General features: G+C 38.6%; 1 protein-coding gene across 2 annotated transcripts in view; it reads left to right on the plus strand.

The window, feature by feature from the left end:
- Positions 1-20,778, plus strand: part of LOC150083221 (uncharacterized) — a 354,281-nt gene that overhangs the window by 201,511 nt on the left and 131,992 nt on the right. The gene's annotated exons all lie outside the window — the stretch shown is intronic.

Consider the following 20,778-nt stretch of genomic DNA (forward strand, 5'->3'; position numbering starts at 1 on the left):
CTAACCTTTTTTTGCTTGGTTACTGCTGGCACCACTCCTGTCTACACATGGTGGGACCAGAAACCTTGGCAGAAAAGTTAACCTGTCAAGGGCCAAAAGGAACAAATGTGGATCACAATGTGTTTGTACCTTTAGAGCTGACAAGCTATTGGCCAGAGACAAAAATTGACCATGATTTGTTTACCTAAGAGGTTTAAAATAAATTCCTCAGCAACAGATTTTCCACATTTCATATTGCACTCACTTGCAGATCAGCCTATAAGTAAATTATCTCCTGTCTTTATCCAGGAACACTGAGAACATATTGCAGGATCTCCTAAGATGGAAATTATAAACTGCAAGCATTTGAAGAAACTCCTACAAGTTACAAATTTTTCTGGAATTCCAGTGAAAGTATCTAAATACAGATTTAGATACCCTGTGCAAATCTAAATACAGTATTTCTTTGATTGTAAGATGCACCTTAATTTCAGTACCACCAACAGAAAAAAAGCTTTGATTCTAAGAAAAAAAAAATAAATAAAATAAAACACTAAAATAAATCTAACAAATATTTTTATTATAATAGAATTCAATTTACTAACAATAATACTATTTATCGGTAGATATGTTATTCATCACTTCCTTCTGAAGCGTCGTTATCTTCATTATCCCATAATATATCGTCTTCTGAGCCATTGAGAGCATTGGTTATGCAACATTTTTTAAATGAGTGCTGCACTATTCTTTCTGGAATTAGCTTCCAAGCTGTTGATACCCATTCTGCCAATTTTGATGCCGGCACTTTCTTAATTTTTCCCAGAAGGTGTCAGCAGAAGGTTGTCAGTCAACAGCCAGCATTCATATTCCCTTTTCAACTAATCCTCAAGTAAATTAATGGTAATAATAAGTAATCCTCAAGAAAATTAATGGTAATAATAAGTAATCCTCAAGTAAATTAATGGTAATAATAAGTAATCCTCAAGTAAATTAATGGTAATAATAAGTAATCAAGTAAATTAAATTAAATTCAACAAACCATTTAATTTACTTTCTGAAGTAATCCTTAAATGGTTTGTTGACTGAAACATCGAGTAGCTGCAGTTGGCTAGTCATACCACCAGGAATCACAACCAAGTCATCACATTTTTGCACGATTTTATTTTTGACCCATTAAATAAAATGTCCACGAAATGCATCAAGTACTAGCATGCTAGGTGGTTATGAAGACTTCCAGGATGTCTCTTCCACACAACATTTAGCCAGTCTTCCGTAAGCTCTGCTGACATCCATCCATTTTTTTGTGCACGCACAATAACATCTTTGGGAAAATTTCATTCTTTGGTATGGTTTTTTGATTTAAAATTAAATATAGTGGCAACTTTTGACCATCACCGCTGATGGTCAAATAGCATGGTGATGCATAGCATCACAGTGATACGCTGCTTTTCGTAGCCTGTGCTTATAATCTTGATTTATTTAGCACCTTTAGTTGGTGTAATTTCGAGGCATATCGAAGAAGACCTGGGTTTCATCAGCATTTCCAATTTGACTAAACTCATAGTTTCTTTTTTTCCTTAATATCATCACCTGTTGCTGAAAGTTAATCAGCTTCTGTTGAAAGTCTGCAGGAATTTTTTGAGGGATAGATGTTCGGCACCTTAATGATAATCTGCTACTATGCATGATGCCTGTTAGTCCCCTATACAGACTACAGGCAAGTAATTCGAAAGAAACTGGTATCCCAATGGCAACTCATGGCATGGACAGGCTGCAAACAAGTTATGAGATTAAGCCTGTAATTGAACATCTGCGCAGGAACCGAAAAGAGGAAGTTGTTTTATCTCGACTCTGCATAGGACATTGTCACTTGACACATTGCTATCTGCTGAGGGCAGACGATCATCCTATGTGTAGAAATTGTGACACCATTTTAACAGTCTGTCATATTTTAATTGAATATCCGTCCTTTTATAATGACTGCCGTTTATGTTTTAGCCATCTGTCTGAACCTTATACACTCGGACAGGTTTTATCGGACAATGATAACGTGTCAGCTATTTTTAAGTTTTTACAACTTATTAATCTAAATAATGCTATCTAGAATATTTTTATCATTTTATGCTTTATGAACGTTTTATAGCGTATAATCTTTTACAATAATATACAAACAATTGTAATATTATAGTTTTATATTCTACATCTTTTTGACTTGGCACATTATAGCCTTAGATGCTAATGCACCATAAAACTCTAAAACAAAACAAAGCTACTATGCATGAGTCTGTCGCACCAGCCGCGACTGCCTTTAAAAATTATTTTCTCTATTTCGAGGGACTTTGCAATTTCTCTGGCTTTCAGTTGCATGGCTTGTCGAGTGATGGGTAATCCTTTTGCGTGTGTCTCCATTACAAAACGTATCACAGCTTCATCGATTTGTGGAAATTTTCCTTTCTTAGGCCCTGTAAAGCACTTGGTTGTTGCTTTGCACGAAAATATGGAATTGAGATCATTTCTCCAACAACAAACATTTACTTCACTAATGTCAAAATGCCGACCCACAGCTCTATTTCCTTGTTCTTTTGCATACACAATAACTTTTCGTTTCAATGCTTCGTAGTGCAATCTTTTTGACAACATATTAATGTGGAATAAGGGATCAAAATTAACGAAATACAGTAACTCCACTTTTTACATACTTTCGAAGATACAAACAGAACTTCCTAGTTTTCCCTGAGTGAGCTCCACTATAATGAAATAACAGTGGCTTCACATTTCGAAAGCACGTGAAATCACCCACACCACTTTTACCGTGAACCACAAACATTTACTTCACTAATGTCAAAATGTCGATCCGCAGCTCTATTTCCATGTTCTTTTGCATACACAGTAACTTTTCGTTTCAATGCGGCTTCATAGTGCAATCTTTTTGATAACATTTTAATGTGCAATAAGGGATCAAAATGAACGGACTACAGTAACACCACTTCTTACATACTTTCGAAGATACAAACAACTTCCTAGTTTTCGCTGAGTGAGCTCACCCACGCCACTTTATTCTCCAATGGAATTGGAGAATGTGATAATGGTCAAACTTGGAGGCTGGGTTTCTGCGTAAAAACAAAACGTGTGGTGCCATGTGCAAAGTGCGGAAAAATTAAAAAAAAAAAAAAAAAAACTGCGATTGTAATATGCCTTCGATTCTAAGACACACACACCCCGTTTTTAGAGACGTTTATGGGGTGGGGGATTGCATGTTAGAATCTAAGAAATACAGTACATCTAAGGGTGTTATATCTAGATGGAATCTGTTGACCATTACAAAGGAAGAACTAACTCAAGAGCTTCAAAAACAAAATGTAAATTGGGGTCAAATGAATTATGGTTTAAAAAAATAATAAACTTACACCTACCAGGAATATTATTCTTACCTTTGCTGTTCGTCTCAATTCCCAATCTCTTGAGATGTTATAAGTGCCAAAGTATGGCCACTCTAAAATGACATGCAGAAGAAACACGATTTGTCCTAACTGTGGGTTTTCCAATAAAATGTGGGTTCTCTAAAGCCAGCCTTCCTGTGTACTCTAAGACATGTGACAGATAGAAAACTGAGAAAAAAATTGTAACGTATAAGGTTGAAAACAAAGTAAGTTATCAAGAAGTAAGGAAACTAATTGCACCCAGTTTGCCTTAATGTACCTATGCCAATATTGTACAAAAATATCAAACAGTGGTCACTCAAACTGATGTTACAGCTCCTTCAAAGATATCAATCCCTGACTGGGCTCAGGCTCTCCTCTGTCAACAACAGTCCAATGTCCCTAAGCACTCAGAACAGGCAAGTAACACACTTCTTACAGTACCAGAAACATTTCCTGCTCCTCAAGTAATGGCTACTACATCGCATAGTCCAAGTTCAAATTCAATAAAGGATATTCAGGACACATCCACGAATACAGACAACTCATCCAAACAAGGTCTGATTCTAGAAATATACGTGCAAGAAGATATGGATGCCAGTCGACCTTTCTTTCCAAAAAAGACAAACTGAAGTCTGAACACTATAAGCCAGCCACCCTAAAAAACATTCAGATAAGCTTCTACTAAATTCAAGTATTGCTTTTATTTTACAGTGAATTGCAGACCTTGACTATATTCAAAACATAATTAATCACTACTGTCCAATTGATTTCTGTTTCCATAAAGAACTGCTGTATTGAAGAGATTGCAATACATCGGATTCTGCCTGTGGGTGGTGTGGCCATCTTGGTCAGCTCATAGATCCTGACCAAGCAAATCACTCATCAAACCAATCCTTATAATTACAGGCCAGTTCCCCCCCTCTCCCCCCCTTCTCAGTTGCCTTGGTAAAATTCTTCACAAAAGATTCACATTTGACTCATTTGATTGTTGAAATGTAACATCTAATGAGTAATAGTCAGAATAGCTTTTGCCAAAACAGGTCCACCTTAGATCTCACAATGAAGGCTGAGTCTGCAGTTTGTAATGCCTTTGTGAAAAATGAATACCATGTCATGCTTACCGTAGAGAGAAAGCATTTGATACTACCGGGTGTCATTACGGTATCCTCCATGACCTTCATGCTCTTGTTCTACGAGGCAACCTGCTTATATTCATTAACAATTTCCTCTAGAGTTGTTCTTCTCAAGTTCAATATAAAACCATCCTTTCTACAACATTTTTGCAGGAAGAAGTACTGCAAGGGAATAAACTCTTTTATTCCCTTAGAATTGATTTCATTACAGATGAACTCCCAAATACTGTTGAGGCTTGCCTTTATGCCAACGATCTCTCTATTTCTTGTCATTCTCAGAACACGAGATTTGTTTAACGGCAACTGCAGATATTCTGTAATAAAGTTCAAAAGTGGGCAGTGCTCAATGGTTGTCATCTTTCACAACAGAAAACTGCTGCAGTCCGGCGCCTCCGTAGCCAGGTGGGAAGGAGCAGCAGTGCGTAGCACACGCTTCTTGATTAGATCGGGGTTCGAGCCCGTCACCACCAAATACGGAGGACGCGGAAAGGTCCGGGAATGACCACCGCATATCCCGGAGCAATATGGCCTTAGTTGCTAATGCTCCTAAAAACCAAAATAACAACTAACTAACAGCTGCAGTCCACTTTTACAGACAACATAAATTGCGTATACAGATCCTGAACTTTAGATGTCAAACTTTACTATCCCAGTTTTCAACAATATCAGATTTTTGGGATTAATCTTTGACAGCAAGTTAAACTTCTTTGACCACAATAAATTTGTATGCACTACTGTCTCAAAAAAGCTGAATATACTAAGAGTTTTATCTGCTCTGTCTTGGGGAGCAGATCGTACCTCCTTTCTGCTCTTATATAGAGCACTGATTAGATCCCACTTGGATTATGGTGCTCCAATCTATTATTCTGCCCAAAGGAACATACTGTGATGGCTTGATCCTATACAGCATGCTGCATTACGGATTGCATTTGGTGCTTTTAGCACATTTTTGACTTGTAGTCTATATATTGAAGCTCCCAAGCTCCCTCCGTACCTCCACAGAAAAACACTACTACTTAAGTATGCAGCCAAAATACAAAGTTGCTGTACACGTTGTATTCAGCCCTACCTCTTCAATCCACCACTACAAAATCTCTATAGAAATAAACCTAGTAAAATAAGACCAGCAGGCTACAGCTTCGTGAACTAACACAGAGTTGCAACATTCCTTTCCTTAATAGGCAACAGGTAATGAATTATTTTCACCCACCTTGGAATCCCCTCCTCAGTTGATTTGTGATACTTATTTTCCTCAATGGGGAAAGAATCTTTTATTGACACTTAACATGAAACAACTCCATGCAAGCCATATTCAGAATTATGTTGATTTCTTGCCAATATATATCGATGGCTCCAAATCACATGCAACCATTGCAGCAGTGGAAACAGAACCGGAACTAGGGTGGGGTGAGTGGGGCACCAGCCCCAGGTGCAGCATTTTAAGGGCACATTCGACCAGTTATACATTTTAAAATTGCTTAATTTTTGATTTAATTACAGTTGGACCTGTGTTTAACGAACTTCCTTATAGCGAATTTTTTGAAATCCCTTTGGTAATTATATTTAAAAGTTTCTGTAGAATGAAGAAAATTTACATACAACGGATTACGAGAGACTTAACTTTGTATGCTTTGTTTCCACCTCCTGGCCTTTAGGCAATATAAGCAATTATAAAGAGCAAATTAAGGATTAAAGGGATTACCATTCCACAATGTAAGTGGAACACAAAATATATGCAGCCACCTATCCTGCATGCTGAGAAGTGGTGCTAGTCAACTGCTTCCTATAGCCAGTCAAAAGATTAAGGCATATTCCTGACACAGATAATAGCTTCTGGTCAACTTATGTTCTTTGTTTAAAATAAAACTAAAAGTTTTATTAAAAGAAATACTGCATTATCTTTGTGCATGCTACTTATGATTCCAGAAATTTTTGTGAGAGTGAAAAAAATTATAAATTTGGGATTTATAATCACTTATGGAAAAAAATATCAGGGAGGAACAGTGTTTTACGAATTTTGAAAATAACAGAGAAACTCCAATTAAACTTCTATAACGTATGACCCGTTTTGTCATGTCACACCTCTGAGCTTTTTGGTTTGTCCTCCAATGCTAATCACTTGGAGGACAAACAAAATTTTTCAAATATCTGTTGATATTTCAACAGATATTTGAAAAATCATGTTTTATCAATTAACAGATATTTGAAAACAGATATTTGAAAAATCATGTTTTATCAATTCTGCAGGATATAAAATCTGTAATCCCTTTACAATTTCTCCAATTCATTCGTAATCTTATCTAAATATAGAAATAGCGCTATGAATTTTTCTTACCCTGTAACAGCAGCTTCTTGTGAAAGGTCCTTCAAAGGGAGAAAAATTCAATTAAAATAATACACTTTCATTGCATATTTTTAGTTTAGGGTATAATGTTAAAATTACTATATTTCGCAATATTTTGTTTCTATGATTTTATACTAGATATATAAACATAAACAATCTGGTTCTCTAATTTCTTTGTAGTTATATGTACTTTCTTTGTTGTTTATATAGAATTAAATTCTCTATAGATAAAACGAATATTTGTTTCTTTTTTTTGATATTTTTGTTTTGTTCTATTCATTGTATTATTTAAATTATTTTATTAATAAATATATGTAGACCGTTATAATAGTAATTTTTATAAATTCATAAAGATTTCAGGGCCGTATCAAGGGGAAATATCCCCCAGGCGGCGAGCTTCAGGGGTGCAAACTAAAGGAATTGAAAATCACAATTAGGGGCACTAGGAAGACATGTTGCCCCTGGGGTCAACGTCCCTAGCTACGCTACTGAAAGATTGACTACCTGCATATAATGGCGGCGTACTAATAACACTTTTGCCCTAGGCATAGGGTAGCCTAGTTCTGTCTCTGAGTGGAAATGCTTCCCTCTGTTATCATTTTAGCTTCCCTTCCACCTGAGTATAGCAGCCTTTCAGTGGAACTACATGCAATAAAATTAGCTTTAGAAAATCTGAACCTTTATTCTTCTTCAAAATATATAGTTTACACTGACTGTCAGCTCAATTACAACAATGCAAAATCCCTCCCGTAAGATTCACTCTGTTTTAAAACAAATCAGGAGCTTGCTATTGCAAATTGAAGAATGTCATCAATTAGTAACCTTTTGTTGGATCCCAACACATTCAGGAAATAAAGGGGAATGAACTGGCTGATAAAGATGTTAAAAATCTGTCTCTGTAAGAACACATCCAAGAGACAGGAGCAAAGCTTTAGTTATACTAATATATTAAAAAGGCAATAGCATGGATATAAATCCTGGTATACCAAGAAATGTTTTTCGGTGTACCAGGATTTAGTTACTGAGTTACCAGATAAAATCTCTGCAAGTATTTCACAGAAAACAGACGTATTGTTGAGAAGAGAATCAGGTTTTTGACCATACAGGCAACCAGGAGCAAACAACATTTGGAGAAGCGCCAGTGTATTGTCAATACAAAAAAAAAAAAAAAACACCGTGTGTACCTTGTATGCATGAAAGATGTTTTATGTGAAAACATCCTTGGCTTGGACAAGGTGAAAGGGGTTTAGTATGAAAAGAATCCAAACATGTTTAACATTTTAAAGCATTTATTTATTTTTTGACTGTTCCATGAATTTGAGGCTGCAATACATATTCAATAGGTAATTTACTTACAATGGGTTTGTGATACCTAAAATATGATACATACACTTGAGATTGTAAAGAGTGTAAATGTCTTTGAAACACAGCATCAATTATAGTTCCATGATTAGTAGTCGATACAGATCTAGAAGTATTTAACATTAGTCCAAATTTATTTTCTAAGAAATCAGTCAGTTTTGGATTGAGTATCTGCAAAATTAACGTTAAAATCTCTACTAAGTATCATTGGTATTCGGTTGCATTTCTTGTGAGAAAATTGCTGTAGCAATGCAGCTTCTTCAATCTGTAAGGAAGTAAAATGAAATGGATGAATTCAATGATGTGTTCGATCTTTTGGTTAGGTGAAATGTAAATGACTACCAACAATATTGTTTGACCATCAGGAAGAAGGTATTCAGCTTCACAAATGTCTCCAACAGTTTGTTGATAAATCACTTCCATATGAGAAGTAACAACGTGAGTACGATTTTCTCTTTCATGATAAACTGCTACACCACCAGCTTGTTGATCTTCTTGTTTGAATTGAACAACACAATCAAAGTTAAATATGCTTATGTCTTCTTTGTTATTTAGCCGCGTTTCAGAAAGCAGAAGTAAATTGGATTGTTGTGTGACTGCATCAATGAGATTGTCATTGTGGGCATGTAAACTTTGACAATTGAACATTAGAATGGAAAGACCTTGTCGCTTACTGATGAACTTGTATAAAGTATCTTGCATGGTAAATAGAAGATAACTCGAGAGCCTGGTCATTTCAGTTTGAAGTGCAAGAGTGGATGTAGCATTTCTCAGTCCATGTTAAAATTTCTTTTCTCCATTTGCAGCCATAACGTAAACATCATTGATATCAGTAACTCAAGATAATGCAACATAAACTAGTTGTTGTTTGTGCCGTTTCTCATATTCATAAACTACAGAATCAAAAGTACCTCCCTGAGATTTATGGATGGTAATAGCACAAACCAGTATTGGTGGAAAATAAGTTCGTTTAGCCGAGATCGTTCTGTTGTTATTCAATGAAACACTCTTACTTCTTCTTGCGCTTGGTACAACTTCTAAATTTCTCTAGCCATAGCAAACCGACAAGCCTTCATTCTAGCAGGTCCCTCAAAGTTGAAGCTGATTATTGCAGTACACTCTGTCTAGTCAGTTCAGAAATCAATTGAAAATCCTTAGGTAATTCATTTGAACTCAAATCTTCTGGATTGAAATCTTCAGGAAGTTCTTGAATATAATTTCATGATGTCAATGGTCCAGCTTCTTGATGAGAAGTCAACGTAGAAGGTTGACGTTGATCAAAATCTTGAGAAGCAGATTTTATTAAACTCTGCATTTTTTTTTTTTCCCATTCTCTATGTTTTTGAACTCGTTCTTTTGTTGACATGGGAAGCTTCTTCGGTGGCTTTGAAGCTTTTATTTTTGCATACTTCTCTCGATTTCCCTCAGCTGGAGTTTTAGCCATCTTTGAAATACTTTTATAGGTATTATTACAATTCAGTAGTTACCAAAATCCATTTGTAGACTAGTATGATGTAATAACCAAAAACTACTGCAAGAAGTTATTGTTTGGTGAAGTGATTGTTTTATTGTTGCATTCTTGAATCAAAGCTGTTTAAATTTTAAGAGATGAAATGGTCTTGTGTGAAAGAATATTCTTTACTAAAATCTGCATTTTTTTGTTCTCCATGTTTTTGAACTCGTTCCTTTATGACACGAGAGGCTTCTTTGGTGGCTTCGAAACTTTTATTCTTACATAATATTACTACCCGCTGCTTACTCTACCGAATCAGCGTTAGTGACTGAGTTAGCATCATCAGCGCCATTTAGGAAGTGAAGTCATCTTCATCATTTAAAATCTAACAGCCACCTAATAGGAAGTGAAGTAAAATGCATTAATTAGAATCTAAATGGTCAGCTTCCTTCGTTATCAATCAGTTGCGTCATTTCATTTACAAGAAAATTTCATTATCATTCAATTTAGCTGTAGTGCCGCCATAGATGTTTTCACATCAAAAGGTGGTTCTAATGGTGAAGTTGGTAACTACAGGCTGATAGTTACCAACTTCACCCTTAGAACCACCTTTGTCTGACTTCAGCAGTAAGGAACATCAGTGAGGAAATGATAAAAAGTGCAGTAGTAGTAGTAGTACAAGAACATTTTAGATAGAAATGGAATTGTAAAGGATACACAACCCACAGTTTTTTTATGGGAAAAATCTTGCTTAACTAATCTGGTTAGCTATTTTAAGCTGGATATAAGAAACAATTTCAACTTTGTTTATTTGTATTTTAGAAAAGTACTCAATGCAGTTGCTCGTGAGAGGTTACTGTATAAACCGGAATATGTTGGATTCACAGGAGCGAACCCAACATATTCCGAACCAATTGTTGGAGGACCCACTTATAATATTAGACCTGTTAATCTAAAGAATAACTATTAATATTCTTCTACCTTACAGTCATCCTACAATCCATGTAGAGTGACTGCAAGATTGTACGAAGGAATTGTATGAAGTTCTCTGAGCAATGTCTACGTTGCAAAAAAACTTTTTCTGGTGGATATAATGGAGTGACTAGTTAAAGTAGCATTCCAGGATCATCTTGACAAGACTGCAGTTCAGACACAGCATGGGTTTGTTAAAGGGAAGACTTGTTTGACCAATTTGATTGGTTACTATGATGTGGTCACAGAGGAACTGGATGCCAAAAATAATTTTGATATCATATACTAGGATTTCAGGAAATGGTTTGATACTGTGATACTGTTGCACATGGAGGACTGTTCTACAAATTGGAGCAGTATGTCATTAAGGGCGAGTTGTTCCTATGGACAAAGGAATGGTTGAGTGGGAGAAGACAGAGAGCAGTAATCAATGGACACTGCTCTTTGTGGACTAATGTTATTAGTGGAGTCCCTCAGGGTTTGTTGCTGGGCCCATTGTTGTTTTGTGTATTTATCAATGATATTGGTGTTTTGTGTATTTATCAACGATATTGGTGAAGGTATATCAGGCTTAATGTCCAAGTTTTCAGATGATACAAAGGTTGGCAGGGTTGTTAATGATAGTAATGACAGTACACTACTGCAACAGGATCTAGAAAAGTTGGGCAGGTGGGCTGAGAAGTGGCATCTGAAGTTTAACATTGATAAATGTAAAGCATTGCATATGGATAGCAGTGATCCTAGAATAATGTATCAACTATGCGATATTACACTCGGGTAGCAGAGAATGAAAAGGACCTGGGGATAATTGTGCAGTGAGTTATGAAGTTTTTTGAGCAGTGCAGACAGGCTGCCAGAACAGCTCATGGGATCTTGTCAGTGATATACAGGAAATTTGCTAACAGTGTTAAGGAGGTGATTATCCCTTTGTATAAGGCAATGGTCAGGCCACACCTTGAGTACTGCATACTGGTCTGGAGGCCTCATTTTATAAAGGATGTAGAGGTGCTGGAAAGAGTACAGAGAAGGGCAATGAGATTGGTGTGGGAAACAAAGCTTTCCCTTACCTAGAAAACCTTAAGTCCTGCAAATTGCAGCATGTAGAGACTAGGCACCTGCCAGGTGATCTGATTGAGGTGTATAAAACATTGAATGGTTTGAGCAAGCTCAATGCTGATGGAATTCTTCCTCTTGCTCGGATTACGCACCTGAAGGGATATAAATTAAAATTGAGGAAAGACAGTTGTAGAGCAGATGTGCAGAAATTTGCCTTTAGCCAATGGGTGGTTGATTGCTGGAACGGGCATTCATTGGTCATTGTGGAAGTTGATAGTTTAAATAAATTCAAGGAAGAACTGAACAAACTTTTGGATCAGATGGAGAGGTGAATGGGAAGTGTTTTTTTTTTTTTTTTGGCTGATGCTGTATAACCTTGCTTTCTTGCATCATATGCCACTACTAATGCTAACACTAACTTCATATCTGACTGCACAGTTACCTCCAAGTCTTCATTTTTCTAGAAATGAAAAATTACATTAATCTGGGATTAATGTAATTTTTCTACATTAATTAATCTGGGATTAATGCTACCCATATGCAGTACCTTGAATTGTGCTAATGTTTAACTTAAACTACCATTTCTCAGCCCACTGTCCAATTTTTTAGATCTCGTTGCAGAAACTTAGACTGATTACTCTCATTACTCTACCAACCTTTGTATCATATGCAAACCTGGGCATTAAGCCTGATATATCTTTATCAATATCATTAATAAAAATGCCTCTAGCACGGGGCCCAGCACTGACCTCTGGGGGACTCCACTAACAATATCAATATTAGTCCATGACAAGCAGTGTCCATTAATAACCACTCGGTCTTCTCCCATTTTGCCATTCCTTTATCCATAGCAGTAACTTGCCCTGATACTTATCCTGTTTATCAGCAACCTGAGCAGGATCATCAACATCAAATGGATTGATGTGATTTAATTCCTTCCTTCAACTCTTAATATAAGTAAAGAATTTGCTGCTTTTCTTTGAATTCTTGCCACAGGCTTCACATAATCAGCCTTAGCTTGCCTAACCTTCTTTATAGTGTGACAATTGGAAAACAAGATTGATGTTATGGACGAGTGCTGGTGCTTGATAGTTAATTGAGCACCACAAGCAAGGTCAGCAGAAATTTCCACCATTTCAGAACGTAGTGTGAGCTGACCTGCATGTCTCACCTGTGTCTGTGTTGTGGAGGGACAGTGGAACAAAGAGCAAACATCAAGTTTTGTGTTGAACTGAGCATTAGCATTAGTAGAGGCATTTGATGCAAGAAAGCAAGCTTATGCAGCATCAGCCAAAAAAAAAAAAAAAAACCACTTCCACTTCACCCCTCTGTTTGTTCAAAATACCTGTCCAGCTGAGCCTTAAACTTACTTAGGCTATCAACTTCCACGACAAGGGATGGAAGTCTGTTCCACCAACCAACCACCTGCTGGCTAAAGGCAAATTTCCGCACGTCTATCCTACATCTGTCTTTCCTCAATTTAAATTTATGCCCTCTCAGGTGATTATTCTGAGCGAGAGGAAGAATCCCATCAGCATTGAGCATGCTCAAACCATTCAATGCTTTATACACCTCTATCAGATCACCTCGCTGGTGCCTAGTCTCCAGACACTGTAATTTGCAAATACACCATGAGCTACTCTTGCAGCCCGTCTGCACTGCTCAGAGAACTTCATATCTGCCTGCACAACCACCCCCCCCAGGTCCCTTTCATTCTCTACCACTGTCAGTGTAGTACCACAGAGTTGATACGTTGCTCTGGGGTTGCTGTTTCCCATGTGTAGTACTTTACATTTGTCAATGTTAAACTTCATTTGCCACCTCTCAGCCCATCTGCTCAACCTTTCCAGATCCGGTTGCAGCAGCATAGTGTCAGTAGTGTTCTTGACATCCCTGCCTACCTTTGTATCGTCTGCAAACTTCGACATTAAGCTTGATATACCATCATCAATATCATTTATAAATACAGAAAACAATAATAGACCCAACACTGAGCCTTGAGGGACTCCACTAATAACATTAGTCCACGATGAGCAGTGTCCATTGATTACCACTCTCTGTCTTCTCCCCCTCAGCCACCCCTTTATCCACAGCAGCAATTTGCCTCCAATGCCACACTGCTCCAATTTGTGCAGCAGTCTTCCATGTGCAACAGTATCAAAAGCCTTTCTAAGATCCAAGTATATAATATCAAAGTTATTCCCTGCATCCAGTTCCTTTGTGACTGCATCATAGTATCCAATCAAATTGGTCAGGCAAGACTTCCCCTTAACAAAACCATGCTGTGTCCGAGCTGTAACTGAAGAATTGTCTAAATGATCCTGCAGTGCTTCTTTAACTAGTGCCTCCATTCATTTTCCTGGAACAGAAGTTAAACTAACAGGTCTATAATTACTTGTGTCAGCCTTTGATCCTCCTTTGTGAATTGGGGTCACATTTGCACATCTCCAGTCTGTGGGTACCTCCCCTGAGTCCAAGGAAACTCTCATAATTATGGCTAAGGCTTTGCTTACTTCCTCTGCTGCCTCCTTTAATATAACTGGATAGATCCCATCCACCCCGGGTGCCTTTCTTGTGTTTATCTTCAACAATTTCTCCTCCACTTTACTCTCAGTTATTACAAGATTCTCTAGCTTACTGCTAGAGTTGAATACACCTCTGGCTTTCCCCTCGCTAAATAACTCCTCATGTGTGAATGTCAATGCAAAATATTCATTTAATTTGTTAGCTACATGAGCAGGATCATCAAAAGTTGAACCATCGATATCAAGTGGACCAATCTGATTCATCCCCTTCCTTCTAGAGTTTACATAAGTAAAGAACTCTTTGCTTCTTTTTCTTTGCATCCCTTGCCAAAGATTTCTCGTAATGTGCCTTCGCCTGTCTAACCTCCTTGGTAACTTGGTTACAGATCAACTTGTATCTATCATAGGCTTCTGTGTCATGTGTTAATTTGTATGTATCCCATGCATGTTTCTTCTCTGCCATATGCCTCATTAGTTCATCTGACATCCATTTAGGCCTAAACCTTGAACAATATTTCTTAGTTGGTATGTAAAGCCTAGTAGCTTCCAAGATAAGTTCCTTGAATGCTTCCCATTTTACATTTGCTGTTGGTAACATCATCAGTTGGTCCCACTGTATATAATTTAAATACTGTCTCAGTCCATCGTAGTCGCCTTTACGAAAGCAATAACCCTTCCCTTTACCCCTAATGGTAGTTACCTCTTTGAGTAAATCCCACTTCAGCACACTGTGATCACTGCCACCTAGTGGTTCATTTATCTGCAGATTCTTAATGCATGAAGAATCACTGCTGATAATCAAATCAAGAGTATTCCTCCCTCTAGTTGCCTCCCTAACATGCTGATGTAGAAAACAATCATCCAATAAATTCACAAAAGCCTTGCTAGTGTGTGAGTGACCAGCCCCCAAATTCCAGTCAATATCTGGGAAATTAAAATCTCCCATTATAAGACTCTCTGATTTACTGGCCCACTCTATTTCCCTGTACAGTTTCTTATTATACTCATCAGAGTCATTAGGCCTATAGCACACTCCTACTTTCAATTTTGATCTCCCAATGCTTATGTCACACCAAACTGACTCGACACTGCACTGTCCAGCGATGTCCACTGGCTTCACTTCCTTGGATTTTATGTATTTCTTAACTAATAGCATAACCCCTCCTCCCTTCCTATCCAGTCTATCCTTTCTGTAGACGTTGTACTCCCCAAATTCCAGTTCTGCATTCCTTATATCTGTGTGACACCATTTCTCTGATATCCCAACAATATGTGCCTTTGATGTTTTAAGCAATACCTCAAATTCATCAAATTTATTTACCAAACTCCTAGCATTGGTGTATACGCAAGTATACATGTACCTGTTCATATTCTTAGCTACCCTAACGCAACCCATGTGTTTACTTGTACCGCAATGACTCCCAGCAGTCTCTGAAATATTTCTGCATCTTGTTTTCCAGGCTGCTGCTCATTCCAATAGAAGCAGTGCAAGAATCACTTTCACCTCTGCCAGTGGCTAATGTTAATCTATTAGTCCTTCTATCTCCCCAAGCTAGCAGTTTTCCGACCCACCTAATACTGACTCGATAGCATCAGCAAATATTCTTGCACCCTTTCTATTTAAGTGTATCCCATCCCTGTAGAAGCAATCTCTCCTGTTAACAAGTACAGTCCAGGCTGAAAAAAATTCTACCCCTTGAGCCTTGCACAATCTTTCCAGGGCCGAATTGATCGACAAGGCTCTCATCATATACTCCCTCCTATCGTGTCTGGGCAGAATTGCAGACACTTTCAAATTCACCCCTATTTCACGGCTTTTTTTCAACAGTGACCTGTACTTGTTAAGCAATTCTGCCGGTCTCTTACTCTTGATATCATTAGTGCCAACGTGTATAACTATATCACCTTTTGTGCCCTTAAAAGATGATATCTGCTCTACAACGTCATCAACCTTTGCCCCTGGCAGACATACCCTGGTCCTGTTCCACCTATCCTTTTTACAAAGCATGTTCCCCGTTTCCCTGACAATAGAGTCACCAACAACTACTAGTTCCTTTGGGACCAGCGCATTCTGCCTTGGGGGTTGCCGCTGTGTTGTGCGATGACCAAGTGCAAGCTCTAGCGTTGATGTAGGCAGCTGAGAGCTTGATGGGCCCCCTCAGTTTAGTTCCTTCGAGGGCATCCACCCTGTCCCTCAAGCTCTCATATAGGCCCATTAGAACACTGAGTTGTTGCCTGATTTCGATACACTCCTTGCATCGCGCACACACAAAGACATCTCCCATGGCAATATCATGTCCCGTACCTGAATGCTCCACAAACATCATGCAAGCTGTGCAAAAGTGCTACAGAAATGTTTCAAATGATGAAGCAAGCACATGGAGAGAATTGTCTATCTCTTGCATGTGTGTTTGGATGGCATAAACATTTCACCAATGTGCACATGTGTTTGGATGGCATAAACATTTCACCAATGGAAGAGAATCACTGGAAGGTGACAAACATACAGACCCAGAAAACGGTTTGAATGCCAGAGCTGGTTGAAAAGTTGCTGGAAATCATTCTCAGTGACTGATGTGCAATGCTCCAAATGATTGCCAGTCTGTGCATTAATAAGGAAACCATTTGACAAATAATAACCCAGGATTTGAAGAAAACAAAGATCTGTGTTCAGTTTGTTCCACATTTGCTAACAGACAGTCAACAACAACCTTGAGTTGAACACTGCAAAGAACTCATTGAGGCTGCTGAAAGAAAAGTCTCAAATTCAGAAAGTTTGCCAACTTCCTGAATTTGATCATTACACATGACAAGATGTGGCATTTTCAGTATGACTCCACAGTGAAGCAACAAAGTGTGGAGTGGAAGTTGGCAAACTCTCCCAAAGCCAAAAAAGTTCATCAAGAAAGATCAAATATCAAAACCGTGATCACCACTTTCTATAACAGCAAGGGAATTGTGCACAAAGAGTTCATGCCCAATAGCCAGTGTTACTGCTGCCTACTGTCTGGACATTCTGAAATGTTCTTTTCAGAGAATCCATCATATGCAGCTTCAGTATGGAGAAGGTGGCAGTTGGTTCTTCTTACACAATGATTCACCAAGCCACAAGGCTCTTATTGTTTGGGAGTTTTTAGCTAGCAAAGAAGTCTGATTACTGTTGCACCTACTGTGTTTACAGTTAGCCCTGGGAAGAGAATCACTGAAAGACTTATTTTGATGATGTTGACACCATTCAAACAGCTGTGATGAGAACATTGAACAGTATATCAGTCTTCCACCAGTCATTCCAGTTACTCCGTGACAATTGCATACAGTGTGTGGATGTGGGAGGAGGTTACTTTCAATAAACTAAAATTAGTTTACTCATACATACAATCATTATTTTTTTTCTGGCATCAGTCTCATTTTCCAGTTGCTGCACTATGTATATCTACCATAGGTTTCTATATCACCTGATAATTTATGTGCATCCATCCCATACGTTTTTCTTCTCTGTCATGTCTCATCAGCTCATCTGACATCCATTTAGGTGTAAGCCTGGAACTGTATTTCTTAGTTGATATGAAAAGCCTTGTAGCTTGTACAATTACATCCCCGAATGCTTCCCATGTACAATTTGCTGTTTGTAATATCATCAGATGGTTCCACTGTCTTTAAAAACTGTCTGGGACCAGTGTAGTCACCCTTACGAAAGCAAAAGCAGTTCCCTTTTCCCTTGACAGTAGTTATGTCTTTAAGTAAATTCCACATTGGCTAACTGTGATCACTGCCACCCAGAGGGTCTTCTACCTGCAGATCCGTAATGCATGAAGAATCGCTTCTAATAATCTGATCAAGAGTATTGCTTTTTCTTGTTGCCTCTCTAACATGCTGCTGCAGAAAACAGTCATCTGAGAAATCCACAGGTGTGTGTGTGTGTGTGTGTGTGTGTGTGTGTGTGTGTGTGTGTGTGTGTGTGTGTGTGTGTGTGTGTGTGTGTGTGTGTGTGTGTGTGTGTCCAACCACAAGTTCTGATCAATATCTGGAAAGTTAAAATCTCCCATTTTAAAACATTCTGATTTACTGACCCATTCCATTTCTCTTTATCGTTGTTTATTATACTCATCACCATCATTAGGCCAATAACATACTCTTACTTTCATTTTTGTTTTCCCAGTGCTTCACACCAAACTCACTCAGCATTGCACTCACCATCCATGGCAACTGGATGCACTGCCATAGATTTAATATGCTTCTGAATTAAGAGGATCACCCCCCCCCTTACTTCTTTCTTGTCTGTCTCTTCTGTACAGGTGGCTTTGCCATAGTCTAGCTTCAGGCTGCCCTAACTTAAAAAAATGTCCCTTCTGTAAACAGCCCCATATTCAAATTTTGTATCCCTTATATCTCAGTGATATCATGTCTTCAGTATCTCCACAATGTACTGATTAATTACTTAATCAGTACTTCAAATTCAGCAAATTTATTTACTATGCTCCTAGCTTTAGTGTACAAGAAAGTATACATGCATCTGTTCCTACTCTTAGTTACCCTAATGCAGCCCATGTATTTACTTGTTCCATGATGACCCACAACAGGGCCTGGAATCCACACCACCTTGATTTCTAGGCTGCTGCATGTTCTAATAGAAGCAGTGGCAATGCAAGAATCATTTTCACCTCTGTTTGTGGCTCTGGTTAATCTATTAGTCCTTGTATACACCCCCCCCCCCCCACCACCAAGCTATTCATTTTCCATCGTGCATGACACTGCCTTGATAGCATCAGCAGCCCCTCGACATGGGCACCTGTACGTGGTGAGGGGACCTCCCAGTGATGCTGCTGGTTTTCCAGATTAGCAACACTGGGATCTAATGCCCATACCTTGGTTCCAGGGTTACATCGTTGGAATCCGGCGTGTGCAGCCGTGCGCTGTGACCCATGGAATTCGGAAAGGGGATCCTGGTGGTTGAGGGGCCCCAGCCTTAATATACCACTTTGGCCCCTGCTTCGACAAGACAGGTGGTCCCGGACCGGCCCGACTGGGATCAATCGGCGGGTGGTTCTTACTGCTAGGGTCAACTGCGTTCCAATAAGTCTCCCTCCCTTTGGTCCTGGACGGGATCAAGGCTTATTGGAAACATGGTTATGGTGCTCCTAAGCTAATTTGGCGTCCCATTTGTGTACGCAGTACATGCTAGTTCACGAGTGGGCGTCCCCTCGTAGACAAATTTTGACCTCAGTACTGTCAGTCAGGAGCCTATCAATGATGCAGTAACGTACATCACAAAAAATATCGTCCAAGCAGCTGCGAATGCCATCATCCCAAAAAAATCTGCCCGGTTTCCACCATTTCCCAAACCAGGGTGGAATTCACAATGCACAGCAGCAAAAAAGGCTCAGAACAAAGTGTGGGGGATATTCTGCCGATATCCTACCATGACCAACCTTATAGCCTTTAAACGTGCATGAGCCAAAGCATGCTACATCTGCCGTCAGAGTTAAAAGGAATCGTGGATCCGTTTTACTTCATCAATTACTCAGTCCACTAGTACTAAGTTGGTCTGGGATAAAATCCGGAAAATGAAGGGAAAATATACATCCCACACTTCTTCAATCCTAGATTATAATGGATGCACTATTACAGATCCAACTGCAATAGCCAATTCTCTTGGGGAACCATTCTCTAAAATCTCTGCGACATCTTCGTATTCCCCAGAGTTCCTGGTCCTGAAACATAAAATCGAAAAACAGGCACTTAATTTTAAGTCTAAGAGCGTTTATCCCTACAACAGGTCATTCACTATACAGGAACTGAAAAGAGCTCTCATTCTTTCCAAAGCAAGTGATGTTGGGCCAGATGGCATCCATTATGAAATGATTAAGCATCTTTCACCAAAATCTATGGATCATCTGCTCTTTCTATATAACAGAATCTTTAGTGAAGGGCAGTTTCCGGATTCCTGGCGCAAGGCAATCGTTCTTGCCTTTGCTAAGCTTGGAAAGGATCCAAAAGTCACTACTAATTATCGTCCTATTGCTCTGACTAGCTGTCTGTGCAAAATCCTGGAGAGAATGGTTAATTTTCGTTTAATATGGTATTTAGAATCAAATCACCTTCTCTCCAACATCCAGTGCGGCTTCCGAAGGAACTGGTCTACTCTGGACCATCTTATTAGATTGGAAACATCTATCCGCGATGCTTTCCTAAAACGTGAACATTTGGTGTCTGTATTCTTTGACATGAAGAAAGCGTATGATACAACTTGGAAATTTGGCATTTTAAAAGATTTGCATAGCCTTGGTCTTAGAGGGCATCTCCCCATTTTTATTAAAAATTTTTAGCCAATCGATCTTTCCAAGTTCGTGTGGGATCCTCATTCTCTCGATACTTCAGCCAAGAGGAGGGAGTACCACAAGGATCAGTATTAAGTGTCACGCTTTTTGCCATCAAAGTAAATTCCATCACAGAACAACTTCCTCCAACTGTAAACAGTGCCCTCTGTGTTGATGACTTTAGCATATTTTGTCAGTCATGCAACATGAGGGTT

This window comes from Mastigoproctus giganteus, chromosome 7 (genome assembly GCF_048544385.1).
Source record: "Mastigoproctus giganteus isolate SK-2022 chromosome 7, ASM4854438v1, whole genome shotgun sequence".
NCBI classification, from domain to species: Eukaryota; Metazoa; Arthropoda; class Arachnida; order Uropygi; family Thelyphonidae; genus Mastigoproctus; species Mastigoproctus giganteus.